We start from the raw sequence: 13,803 nt of genomic DNA, 5'->3' as shown, positions 1-13,803 counted from the left end.
GTCCACTTGTCCATCTTCTCTGCGAATGGTGTTTTAACTTAGGCAAACCATTTCTTTGATAGACATTAAAGACATGACGTCATCATTTATCGTATCAACCATCTCATTGGTGGGAGCCAAGATAGCTTTATTCTTAAACATTTATAGGTCAAATGCATGATATGTGTTTTCCACTATAGCTGCAATAGGATTTGTTGCATCACGTATAAGAATGTCTTCTGATAATGTCACAACAGATTCTCCATCACCAAGACTTTGACCGGCAGTACAGTCACCTATTTTAAGTATCCTGATCATCCGTGAACTGCAAATCCGTTAAAAAAAAGTCATTAGAACAATGTAATATGTAAATCAAAACTATAAACTATAAATCTTAGACATATTCATAAATTATTTTTATTGAAAATTAATTAAAAATTTTAAAAATAAAAGAATGAATGATTATTGAAAAAAAATAATTAAACTTGGGATATGTAATTGAAACTCATATGTTAACTAATTAGTATTTTGGTATATGATCTGCATATGAATCTAAAATTCGTTGGAATAAGTTGATGTATATATTCTGCATATTAATGTAAAATTCGTTGGAGCATTATATTGTTATTAATTGTACAACTTGAAACTCAAAAAATGCACACTAATGTTATATTCGTTGGAGTAACTTACATATGTACAACTTGAAACTCAAAAAATGCATACTAATGTTATATTCGTTGGAATAACTTACATATATTATATAAGTGATACTATTGATTGATTTTTATAGATTTATATATTATTGATTTTTATAAATATTTTAATAGATGGAGTTTGATTAGAGGTGGAGATTGATTAGAGATATTGAAAAATATAAGAATGAATGAGAATTGAGAAAAATTGAAATAGAGTGATTATATGCCGCCACGTAGGATAGAGTTTATTTTACTTTTATATATATATATATTCAATGCAACTCTAACAATGATTGTTGCGGCTAAACTAAACTATTCGATACGTTCGCAAAGACTAATTAATGATTAATGAGACCGGTTTTGAGCTCAATTTGAGAAGTAAAACAGAGTAAATATTTTTAAATTTGATATAATAAGTTATAAAAATTAGGTTTGAGCTCATGAATGGAAAATGAAAGTATTCATTTAAAGGGTTAATTAATAGTAGCTTTTACAAATTCTAAAAAATAAAATATAAAAATTACCATTTTAAGTTTGAAATGACAAAGTTGCCTTCGTTTAATAAATTCAAAATTACTTGAATCACAAACTTTGCTCGACATGCTCAACCAATCATGTAGATCGAACATGTCGTGCATTAGTGTAAAATGCAATTACTTATAAGGGTAAAAAAGTCCTATTGATCTTGTCATGTTTCTATATTTGATTATGATTTTACACTACAAACAATATGACCTCACACTTAATTTTACTACATTAATTATATTTTCCTCAATAATCATGGCCAAAAGAAATGAGACAAATCTGATAGGGACGGAGGGAATACAATTTAAATATTTTATACAAGAATATGTATTTTTTAAGTTTTATCTTTCAAAATCGATAGATACCATTTTCACCCTTATGATTTTGAATAAGAGTTTTTGAGCTCACCTTATATTTGGTTTGGCTAAATCAAATTAATCTACGACTTAATCAATTATTAAAATGCGATTTTATAAAAAATGGGAAAAAGAAAAAAGAACAAAGGAACCCTTGAAAGCACAAAAAAGCAGACTAAGGGCCGAGCCTCATAAAAACCTTTTCATGGAAAACCCCGTGGGAAAAACCAGAAAAGGAAAAAGAGTTTTCGTCAAAAGACAAAGACCACGACCAGAAGAGCGGAAAGGAAAGTATCTGAAACTCCGGCCTAACCATCGTCCCAAAACAATCCCGGCTCAAACTAGTCACAATCGAAACAAGAACTCGCAAAGCAAAAAAGATGATGGCCGGTGAGACGTTGTCGCCATCATCCAATAAAAATAAAAAATAGTTGGACCTTAGCCGGTTAGACGCCGTCGCTGAGTAAACCCAACCAAACGAAGATCGAAAACACCCCAACCGAGCATCAACCACTCCAAGAGACCATTCATAAACAGCCCCATGTCATCAATTCTTCATACGAACGCGACTATGAGTAGCCATATCTAAAGACACCGCAATCTTAATATCCTCAATAGCAAAGGGCCACCACCCTTCGATCCGGGCATGATTAGCCATAATATCCGCCACACTATTTCCTTCTCTAAAAATATGCGAAATCTGAAGTCGAAAATTTGAAAGCCAATTTAAAGTCTGTTTCCATAGCGGTAGAAAACGCCAAGGAACTTTCAGAGAACGAGAATGCAGAAGCTGGACAACATAAGACGAGTCTGCTTCAATCCAAAGCCAGTGCCACCCACGAGAATTCGCAATTCGAACAGCATGAATGATTGCGAAAAGCTCCGCTTCAAAAGCGAACCCCGAACCCCCTTTAAAGTGAAAACAACCGCGAACCGCACCCCAGTTATCACGGAATACACCGCCCGCGGCAATGCTTCCAGGTTTCCCGAGCGCCGAACCGTCCGTATTTACTTTTATCCACTGCCCTGCCGGTGGCCACCAGTGAACCTCAATCATCAAAGGGGGCGGAACAGCGCGCATCGAAACCCCAATTCGCCTAAGCGTCAAATAATCCTGCCAAGAGTTATGAGAACGCCCAAGCTTAGGGAAATTTGAATCCATCTCCTTAAACGCAACTTTCAGGAACCCAAGAATCAAATTTGGGTGGAAACTGGCGTCATTAAAAGTCACTTGATTGCGGGAATCCCAAATTTTCCAAATAAAATTAATGACCCCAGCTTTCCAGTAGGACCGAACCAACGGACTGAAATCCGTGTTCCATGCAGCAGCCAACATGCTATGAATATCCAAGCAGTCCAGAATGTGCGACTTTGCAAACCAATCAAAGAAAACCCCCCCAAGTCTGCCGAATAACATTGCAATTCCAGAACAAGTGGTCAATAGACTCCTCAGCTAACCCACACATCACACATCTGTTGGGGCCATGCATGCCCCTTTTGATTAGACCATCCAGAGTCGGCATCTTCAAATGCAGAATCCGCCATGTGATAAGAGATCTTCTGTCAGGAATAAAACGCTCCCAAATCCAAGTTCCCCAAAGAACTTTGGGAAAATGCGGAGACTGCGAAACATAGGCAAGAGAGGCCGAAACCTCTCCACTAACAGAAGGTTTCCAGAAGCGAGTGTCACTCTCCTCCCCAATTGGAAGCAACAGAATATCCACCACAATATCAGGAAACTGAATAATAAAATCCGGAGTGAAATGCCAAACACCATCATAGAAGTAATCACTCACAGCTTGCTGCAGAAAGTCTCTCATAAAAGGCGGAATATGAAGCTTGTCCGCCAACTTGTAACCCAGCCATTCGTCATGCCAGAAATAAATGTGTTCTCCAGTGCCAATATAGGAATAAGAATTCATCACCAAGGACTTGACATGCTCCCTCACGCCAGTCCAGAATGGCGAAGAAGCCAAGAACATCTTGGCATAGCCAAAATTCGACAAGTAGCGAGTCGCCATGATCGAAGGGGCGAAGTCTCGCCCTTGCACAAGCTTCCAGGCCATCTTCATCAAGAAGCTTCTATTCATAGCCGAGAAAGACCTAACCCCGAGGCCACCCTCCGACCGAGAAGCGCAAACCCTAGACCAGCTCACCGGGCACGAAGGCTTTTTGTCCACATGTCCCGACCAAATAAAGTTGCGGCACTTCCTATCCAGTTTATAGATGAGGGATTTAGGCCATCTATATATCATCATAGAGTGCGTTACCGAACTTTGAATCACAGAACGAACCAAGCAAATTCTGCCAGCCATAGATAAGTGTAGCCCCTTCCAACTTGAAAACTTATTGACAATCTTATCATAAATACCAATCAAGTAAGAAGCACGCATGCGACCAGAGAAAATCGGAACTCCCAAATAGGTAACCGGCAAAGATCCCATCGCAAAGCCAAGCTCACTAATCACACGATTCTTCACCATGGAAGAAACGCCCCTCCCGAAGAAAACGTGAGACTTGGCAGGGTTACAAATTTGTCCCGAAATATCACCATAGAAATCCAAGATTTCTTTGATTTTGCGAGCGTTTTTCATCGACGCCTTACAGAAAATCAAAATGTCATCAGCATAAAGCAAATGAGTAGGAAAAGAGGCCTTTCTGCTGAAAGCCATAGAAGTAATGTGACGAGAATTCACACAAATGAGAAATAAGTGACTCAAAACATCCTCAGCAATTCCAAAAAGAATAGGAGAGAGAGGATCACCCTGCCTAACTCCCCTGGAACAAGCAAAGTAGCCACTCAACTGCCCGTTGTAAAGAATGGAAATCCGGGCAGAACTGAAGATAATGGAAATCCATTCAATGAACTTTCCATGGAAACCGTTAACCCTGAGCACGTTCAGAATAAAGTCCCAGCGCATAGTATCAAATGCTTTGCGAATATCCACTTTGCACGCCATATTCGAGCGTTTGCCCGTGCGATTCATGCAGCTAAAACCTTCAGAGCCAAGCATGATGCAGTCATGAATCGAACGACCTCCAATAAACCCAAATTGGTTTGGCGACACCCCAACAGCCGCCACTTCCCCCAATCTAGAAGCGAGGATTTTGGAAATAATTTTAAAGAAGAAATTTGAGAGAATGATAGGTCTCAAATCAGCCACCGTCTCCACCACATCCTTTTTTGGGATCAAAATTAAGATGCTAGCATTGCAGCCTGCAGGCAGATAAGAATTAAGGAAGAAAGCACGCACCGCAGAAAGAATATCCAGTCGTATAATGGTCCAACAGCTCTGAAAAAACTTCCCTGAAAACCCATCCGAACCTGGCGAGCTATTCGCATCCAAGCTAAAAACCGCAGCCATAATCTCCTCATCATCAGGTATATGCGTGAGCTTCCCATTCTGATCCTCAGAGACAAATTGATCAATAATACCTTCCAGCATATCCCAATTCACATTACTGGGACTTTCGTCTTTAAATGTCATGCCTTATTCTGTGTATAAGGATTTGCAATTAGGACCTTTGAAAGACACTCGTGTTATCATTCAGTTAGCTGATAGGTCTACTGCATATCCCGAAGGTGTTGTTGAGGATGTCCTTGTCAAGGTCAATGATTTGATTTTTCCTGTGGATTTTTATATTGTTGATATGGATGATTCTGCTAAGCAATCCTTGATTCTTTTAGGGAGACCATTCATGAAAACTGCTAAGGCAAAAATTGATGTGGATAGTGGAATGCTTAGCCTTGAATTTGATGGAGATGTTGTCACATTTAATATTTTTGAGGCTATGAAGCATGTTGAGGATCCTGAATCTGTGTTCATGATTGATGTTATTGACCATTTGGTTGAGGAATTTGTTGAGAATTTCAGGGAGGATGAGCTTGAGCATGTTATTTTCAGTTCCCTAACTGAAGAGAACTCCAAAACTGAGGAGAATGAAGCCATTAGAGAGATTATCATGCAGCTGTACTCAACGGAGGAAATTCCAGTTCGGCACCTGTCGAGCAGGATGCCCATACCGACCAGCACAGAACCGATTTTACCCTCTGTTGTGAAGCCACCGAAGCTGGACTTGAAGGTACTGCCCCAGCATCTGAAATATGTGTTTTTAGGAGAGGATGACACGCTGCCAGTGATCATCAGCAATGAACTCAGTGCAGAACAAGAGGTAAGGTTGGTAAGTCTTCTTAAGATGCATAAATCTGCCATTGGATGGACTATAGCCGATATCAAAGGTATTAGTCCCTCTACTTGCATGCATAGAATCTTACTTGAGCCTAATAGTAAGCCGTCTAGGGATCCTCAAAGAAAATTGAACCCTGTCATGAAAGAAGTTGTGATTAAAGAAATTCTTAAATTGCTTGATCTAGGGATTATTTATCCGATTTCTGATAGTACATGGGTCAGTCCTGTTCATGTGGTTCCTAAGAAGTCTGGTTTTCAATTGGTTAAGAATGAGAAGAATGAGTTGATTCCCATGAGGTTGCAAACTGGTTGGCGTATGTGCATTGATTTTAGGAAGTTGAATAATGCTACTAGGAAGGATCATTTTCCATTACCTTTCATTGATGAGATGCTTGAGCGATTGGCTGGTAAGGAATTCTTTTGTTTTCTTGATGGCTACTGTGGATATTTTCAAATTTTTGTAGCTCAGGAAGATCAAGAGAAAACCACTTTCACTTGTCCTTTTGGCACTTTTGCATGGCGTCGTATGCCGTTTGGATTATGTAATGCCCCTGGTACTTTTCAGCGTTGTATGATGAGTCTATTTTCTGACATGATTGAGAGTTGCATAGAAATTTTCATGGATGATTTTACTGTGCATGGAGACTCTTTTGACCATTGTTTGACTAATCTTGAGCAAGTTTTGCAGAGATGTGTCGACACTAATTTAGTGTTGAACTTTGAGAAATATCATTTCATGGTGAGAGAGGGGATTGTTCTTGGGCATGTGATTTCTGCAAGAGGAGTAGAAGTTGATAAGGCGAAAATTGATTTGATTGTTAAGTTACCTTATCCTTCTAATGTGAAAGAGATTCGTGCTTTCTTAGGCCATGCAGGTTTTTATAGGCGCTTCATTAAAGACTTCGCAAAGACTGCTCAACCTCTCACTAGGTTGCTTCATCAAGATGTGTCTTTTGTGTTCGATGACAAGTGCAAGGAGGCCTTTGATTTGTTGAAGAGTAGACTCACTTCTGCCCCCATCATTCAGCCACCAATTTGGGGAGAGCCTTTTGAAATCATGTGCGATGCAAGCGACTACGCCGTTGGAGCAGTGCTAGGGCAGAAAGTTGGGAAAGAGAGCCATGTGATTTACTATGCTTCCAAAACTCTCAACCCGGCTCAATGCAATTACACAACCACAGAGAAGGAGCTTTTAGCCATCGTTTTTGCTTGTGAAAAATTTAGATCTTATTTGATTGGCTCTAAAGTTGTTGTTTATTCTGACCATACTGCTCTTAAGTATTTGCTCTCTAAAAAAGAATCTAAGCCTCGCTTGATCCGTTGGATTCTGCTTTTGCAGGAATTTGACTTGGAGATTAAAGATAAAAAGGGAGCCGAGAACTTGGTAGCTGACCATTTGAGCAGACTGCAGACTGTGTCGGATGGTATGCCCATACCAGACGATTTTCCAGACGAACAGCTGCTGCACATCGACGGTAACACTCCTTGGTATGCTGATTTGGTTAATTTTCTAACTGCTGGAGTTTTTCCTAAGGGAATGGAGACAGCCCGTAAGAATAAGTTGAGGAGCCAAGCAAAATACTTCATATGGGATGATCCTTATTTGTGGAAGACTTGTGCGGATCAAGTGATACGACGTTGCATCCCTGATGAGGAGATTCATTCCATTTTGAATTTTTGCCATGCTCATGCTTGTGGAGGTCACTTTGGTCCCAAAAGAACGGCACGTAAGATTCTTGATTGTGGTTTTTATTGGGAAACTATTTTTAAGGATTCTTACAACTTCTGCAAAAATTGTGACAAGTGCCAAAGAACAGGTAATATCTCTTCTCGCAATGAAATGCCTCAAGTCCCTATTTTGGTTTGTGAAATCTTTGACGTTTGGGGAATGGATTTTATGGGGCCGTTTCCTAGTTCTTTTGGAAATTCTTACATTCTTTTGGCTGTTGATTATGTTTCGAAGTGGGTGGAAGTGAAGGCCACCCGCACTAATGACTCTAAAGTTGTTGCAGGGTTCCTTAAAGCTAATATTTTTAACAGATTTGGAGTGCCCCATGCCATCATTAGCGATCAAGGAACTCATTTTTGCAACCGCACTTTGGAAGCACTTTTCAAGAAATATGGAGTCCACCATCGAGTTGCCACGGCATATCATCCCCAATCCAACGGTCAGGCTGAAGTTTCTAACCGAGAAATCAAGAGCATCCTTGAGAAAACAGTCAACCCGAGACGAAAGGATTGGAGTTTGAGACTGGACGATGCAGTGTGGGCATACTGCACTGCTTTCAAGTCACCGATTGGTATGTCTCCATACCGGCTGATTTTTGGGAAGCAATGTCATCTACCTGTTGAGATGGAGCATAAAGCTTTTTGGGCCGTGAAGGAATTCTGTTTAGATGAGAAAATCGTTGGCAAAGAGAGGCAATTCCAACTGCAAGAATTAGAGGAGATTCGATTGGAGGCGTATGATCATGCAAGTCGTTACAAGGAACGAACCAAATTTCTACATGACAAATACATTCGAAGGAAATCCTTTGAAGTTGGGCAAAAGGTTCTCTTGTTTAACGCACGCTTAAGGATTATGCCAGGAAAATTGAAATCTCGTTGGTTGGGCCCGTTTGAAGTTGTTAGTGTGAGTCCTCATGGAGCTGTGGAAATCCAAAGCCTCGAAACACGAAAGTGTTTTAAGGTTAATGGACAATTACTCAAGCCATACTATGCTGGAGTCGAGATGGAGTCGTTCAATGCGCTCAGCCTGACGTCTCCAAACATTGTCTAAGGATTTTTGAACTTCTTTTCTGTCCAGCCAGGGACGTTAAATAAAGGCGCTCATCGGGAGGCAACCCGATTTTTCTTGCCCTTGTTTTGTTTATTTTCGTTTTTTTTCTCTTTTAAAAAAAATAAAAAATAAAAAATAAAAAAATAAAAATAAAAAAATAAAAAAAATAATAAAAAATAATAAAAAAGAAGAAAAATGTAGTTTTGTTTATTTTCGTTTTTTTTCTATTTAAAAAAAAAAAAAACTTGGGGTGTGTTTTGGTCAATTTCGCAGGTTTGGGGGTTGCCCTCCAGTTTCTGAAAAGTTGGGGGCCAAGGTGCAAATTCTGGAACTAGGATTTTTGACTAAAGTCAAAATTCCCTCAATTTGGTTTCCCCAAACACCACCCCCTCCATTCCACCGCTGCTCCGTCCGTCCACTCCTCTTCCGGCGCCGGCGCGCCACTCCGCACCACCGGAGTCGCTCCACCACAACAGCCGCCATTTTCGGTTTCGTACTACCAGTTCAGGGAAGTTTCTCTCTTTTTTTGCTTTTCATTTTTGAAACTTCTATTTCTTTTAGTTGTCTGCTGTTGTTTCTGTTTTGGTCTGTCATACTCTCACACAATGAGGACATTGTGTTGTCCAAGTGTGGGGGGGTGTCTTTGTTTTGTGTGTCTTTGCTTTGTTGCTATGTTGGTTTTCTTGTCAGTTTCGAGTCCTTTGGCAATTTTTATGATGGATGATGTGAAGAGTTAAGATTAGGATATTGGATTTGGTATGATAGGCTGTTGCTCTTGTGATGGAATTATGCATATGTTTGTAGGTGTTCTTGTATGAGAAAAACGTGCAAAATTTGATCAAAATTACTTGAAACCTACTAAATTGTGAGGATTGAGCCCTAATGAGCACACATGACTAGCTCTAATTGTTTCTTTGATGAGTGATTGATTCGAACTTCAATGCCGAATTTCTGGTTTGCCTTGTTGCCATAGTCAAGACTGAGTTTGAGAATTTAATGCATGAAAATGATTAAGGCATTTAGGAATAACCATTGTTTGGCCTGAACATATTATCCGAAACTTCACTATTCCCTTAGTGAGCCCGTTTGTGCCTAATTTGCTCCTTTTTGTTTGATGAAAACTCACATATATTGAGCCTTAGCCTGTTTTAGTGTAATACCCGGGCTTTTGATGACGTGTTTAATTGCTTAAGTTTGAGTAAGTAGGGTATAAGATCCCTTGTTTGATTACTTTGTATAGAGATGAGGAGTTATATGAAGTTTTGTTATTATATTTTAAAGATGTTGAGATGTTCTTTTGATGATGTGAGGATGATGTGTGATTTTATATCCGTAATTGAGTTTGAGTATTTGAATAATTTGAGATAATTATTTGAATGAGAACGGTGAACTCGGAAGTGAGATCTGAGTCCGTTAAGACGTTTTTGAAATTTTTGACTTTTTGACGATAAATAGTAAAATACTGCTATTTCGTCTTTTTGTCGACTTTCAAAATCTTACGTGCACGTCGTCGAGAAATATTCTTAATTTTTCGATACGAGTCCAATAATGAAAGTTTTTATTTTTGGACGACGAGTGAATAGTAAATCGGGATTTCTCGATAAACGAACCGAGCTCGTTTATCAGAATTTCGAGAACGAGCTTGCGTTTTCTATATTTATATAAAATTACGAGTGTAATGAAAGTGGGTAGGAGTTAAGAGGGTGAGTAACGAAGAATGTGGGTAATTAGTCGTTAAAACGAGACGAAACGAGATATTTAACGACTAACGGGTTAATATCTTAAATATCTAAGGCTACCCCACCAAAACCACCCCCCAAACCACCCAACACCCCTTTATCTACCTCACTCACGGCTGAATTCAGCCAACACACTCCAATCATCTTTGCTCTCTCACACACACAACACCCAAAACACCTACTTATCACGCCAAACACCATTTTTAGCTTGGACGGAGGTTTCAAGCTCCGATTTGAGCACCGAGACGAGCGCCGATCATCTTTTCGATCACGTATCTAAGTAGGTAAGATCTCTACCTACGTTTTGATGGTTTTCTTTTCGATTTTCGTCGACGTCGAAAAACGTCGATTCTCGACTTTATTTTGAAATGACGTCGGATCGTCGTGAAATTTTAGTATGTTGTTCTTGGGTAGATGTTGAGCATGTTTAATGAAGGGAGTAAGAACGGAACGAACCGTAGCTATGAAACCCATGAGGGCAGCCCCGTTTTTCACATATTAGCTTGTCTTTCGATTTTTGTTTGATCGTTTTGACTTGATATTTGTGCTTAGGGGTATGCTAGGATCGATATATATTAAATTTGTATTTTTCCAAGCACGAAAATTGTATAAGTTTTTAGAGCATGATTATTTAAATTCGTGAAGTTTGGGACGTTACATAATGAATATTATTGCGTATATGTGTTCTACGATATCACATGAGCATGCTAATTGATTTACAATTTATGGATGATAATTGTTGAACGAAATTAAAACTGGAATTCTGTCAAAATTTTACAGCAGTTTCAAGCTTATGTTTCGATGAGTTTTCATTGCTTGATGGCTCTGAAATTTTAGTATGTTTATCTATGATATGTGTATTTCGTTGCTGCAAAATTTCATGTCTTTTGGATGATGTTTGCTATTTTAAAGATATTTTGAAAAATCCTTGACAGAATCTGTCAACTATTGGTAGACTTCACAAAAACGTTTATATCTATTAATCCATGAAGGATTTTGCATCACCGTTTTTTTTAAACGAAACTAGACTTCAATACTTTTCTAAAAACATAAGATTTCGATTTTTATGACCTCTGAAACAGAGCAGTTTATTATTTCAAAAATGCCCTGTTCTGCTGTCATATTTGTCCAACAGTAAAAGTGTATGAGTTTCATTGTTTATTTGGCAGATCATATGAACGTTTTCTCTTGTGAAATTTTAACCAAATCTTCAAGGATACCTTTAGTTTTGGATGATTAAATTTGATGGAATTTTATTAAGGTTTGCCTTGGTTTCTAATGGCCTAAACAAAATTGGCAGAAACTGTCAATCTTTGACAGCCTGCACTAAAAGAGCAATATCTCCAAAAAACCTTTAACCTTTTTGGTTAACTACCATTTTTAGAGTGAACTACACTTCATGAAGTTTTTGAGATCAATTGGTATGAGAGTTTATGATGATTGAGTTGGTTGTTATGAATTTTTAAAGATGACACAAAAACAGCAAAACTTTCTAGAAAACAACTTGATTATATTTGTTTTGATGGATGATACGATGTGACTAAATGGTGTGAGTTGTGAGAGTTATGATTAACGCACATAAATGTTGGTATCTGACACTCGAACAATTGGTGTCGAGTATAAATGATAGTTTACTGATAAAGAGTTTTGATGATTTTGAATTGTTTGGTTTGCGTTGAAAAGATGTCAAGATGTTAAGTTTTGAGTCGAGAGACGAGTTCACGTAGTGAGATTCACGCGTTGAAATCTCGTGGCTGACATTATATATGAATAGGTCATGCCGAAATTTTTAGTGAAATTAGAATTTGAGCATAGTCAATTCTTGTTGACCCGTGACTCAAATACATGCCTAATGGAAAGTTTAACTTTCTAATCGGTTAATTAGACGAGATGAGAGCGAATAGACCTGCTAAGAAAGTGGACTTTTCGATGTGTTAAATATTTCTTTTAATTGAAGCGCTGCTAATTATAACATAAGGATGTTATAATTAATGAGTAATGACGAGAGATAATAATTGTTATATTGATTAACAATCAAGAGAGATGAACATTAGAGATACTAATGTTTCATAAAAGAGATTAGATTATTAATCGATGTTTCTTTTATAACTTCTCACCAATTCTTCATAACGATGAAGGTCCTTTTGGGAAGTAACGACTTGAGGGAGAGAGTGACGTTACTCATTGATACAGAGACACAACGAGGTGGGCATTACTTTTACTATACGTATATAGAGATCCCCTACGTATCGTGGGCCTCTTATACGAATGAATGCATGAGATGATCTAACTGTTAATTTCAGTTTCATATATATCAAATGAGTTTAAATGTTACATTCAAGCAAGTTATTTCATGATAAAATATTTGAGTTAAAGTTAATTCAAGTATTGTCTTGCCATAAAATGTTTCAATTTTAGTATGATATCTATCTGCTTTGGCTTTGCCAATGATGCAATCGAATTCGGGTCCTGAGCAGTTGATAGCTATCCTGCCAGGACTAGTGTACACCAGTGACCGTGAGTCATCTAGCGGGTTGGCCGGTCAAGTGTTCGTGAGAGGTGGCCACCTCTCCGGCACAAAGTTCCAGATATGATAGATTACAAGAGAACTTAGTCTGCAGACGAACTTTAAGAATCACAAATGAATTTAGTAAGCTTGGGCCTTTTTAGCGAAAAACTCCCTTGCTGTACTGTTTATGATGGCATGATAATTTACAGTTTTAAAGCATGTATTTTTATACCTAGGCATACGTGCCCACTGAGTGCTTTTGTACTCAGCCCTGCATATGTTTTCTAAATGTGCAGGTTGAGCTGATGTGATGATGGTGCTGCAATGAGCGGAGTCTCCAGGGTTGTTAATAAATAGTTAACCTGTCTAGAATATGTCTTCATACATATGTCTAGCTACTTTCCGCTGCAAGATGTTGTTGATGTTATAGTATGTTATGTCATACTTTGAGTCTTAAGAGAATGGTTTCATATGATGTATAACTTGATTAATGATATTAATTAAGTTTTATGTTGTCTTTCATAGACTGTTCAAAAGAGTATTAATGAGTAAATACGATGATTTTTCTTAAGTTAAGTAAGATTTACGGTTTCAAATGATGCCCCTTTCTTTCCCTTATTCTTTAACCCCATCCCTAGTCGTAGATCACTCGGCTTAACTATCCTTAGTTAAGGCGGGCTGTGACATTTAGCCTGCTTTTGTCCCTTGAAAACATGTGAATGCACTAGATTATGACGAGATGAGAAGATGAGTACTCCTATAATTTTAGTGTGTTGAGAGATAGTTCATTGATTCTATGGGATATATATGCTGTTAAAAAAAAAAAATTGAAAACAAAAAAATAAAAAGAAAAAAAGAAAAAAAGAAAAATAGAGTTCTATAATAAAATGCATACGTTTTGAGGATTGTGGATATGTTGAGGAGTTACTCTAGAGTTTTATTGATGGAAGGTCTGGTGTGTTGCATGTTTTCAATCATATATTGAGCCTCTTTGATCCCCTTTTTCTTGTTTTATCCCACCTGTACGTACC

At 38.2% G+C, this 13,803-nt stretch overlaps 1 long non-coding RNA gene across 1 annotated transcript; it reads left to right on the top strand.

Moving 5' to 3' along the window:
- Window positions 1-10,277: 10,277 nt before the first annotated feature.
- On the top strand, window positions 10,278-13,343 carry LOC131004013 (uncharacterized). Its single transcript, XR_009094879.1, has 3 exons — window positions 10,278-10,547; window positions 12,402-12,468; window positions 13,069-13,343. It is a non-coding gene; the product is annotated as an uncharacterized LOC131004013 (long non-coding RNA).
- Window positions 13,344-13,803: the final 460 nt, after the last annotated feature.

This window comes from Salvia miltiorrhiza, unplaced genomic scaffold (assembly GCF_028751815.1).
Source record: "Salvia miltiorrhiza cultivar Shanhuang (shh) unplaced genomic scaffold, IMPLAD_Smil_shh original_scaffold_305, whole genome shotgun sequence".
Classification (NCBI taxonomy): domain Eukaryota; kingdom Viridiplantae; phylum Streptophyta; class Magnoliopsida; order Lamiales; family Lamiaceae; genus Salvia; species Salvia miltiorrhiza.
Note: the sequence above shows the minus strand (reverse complement) of the source record. Positions and strands in the feature narration are given on the sequence as shown.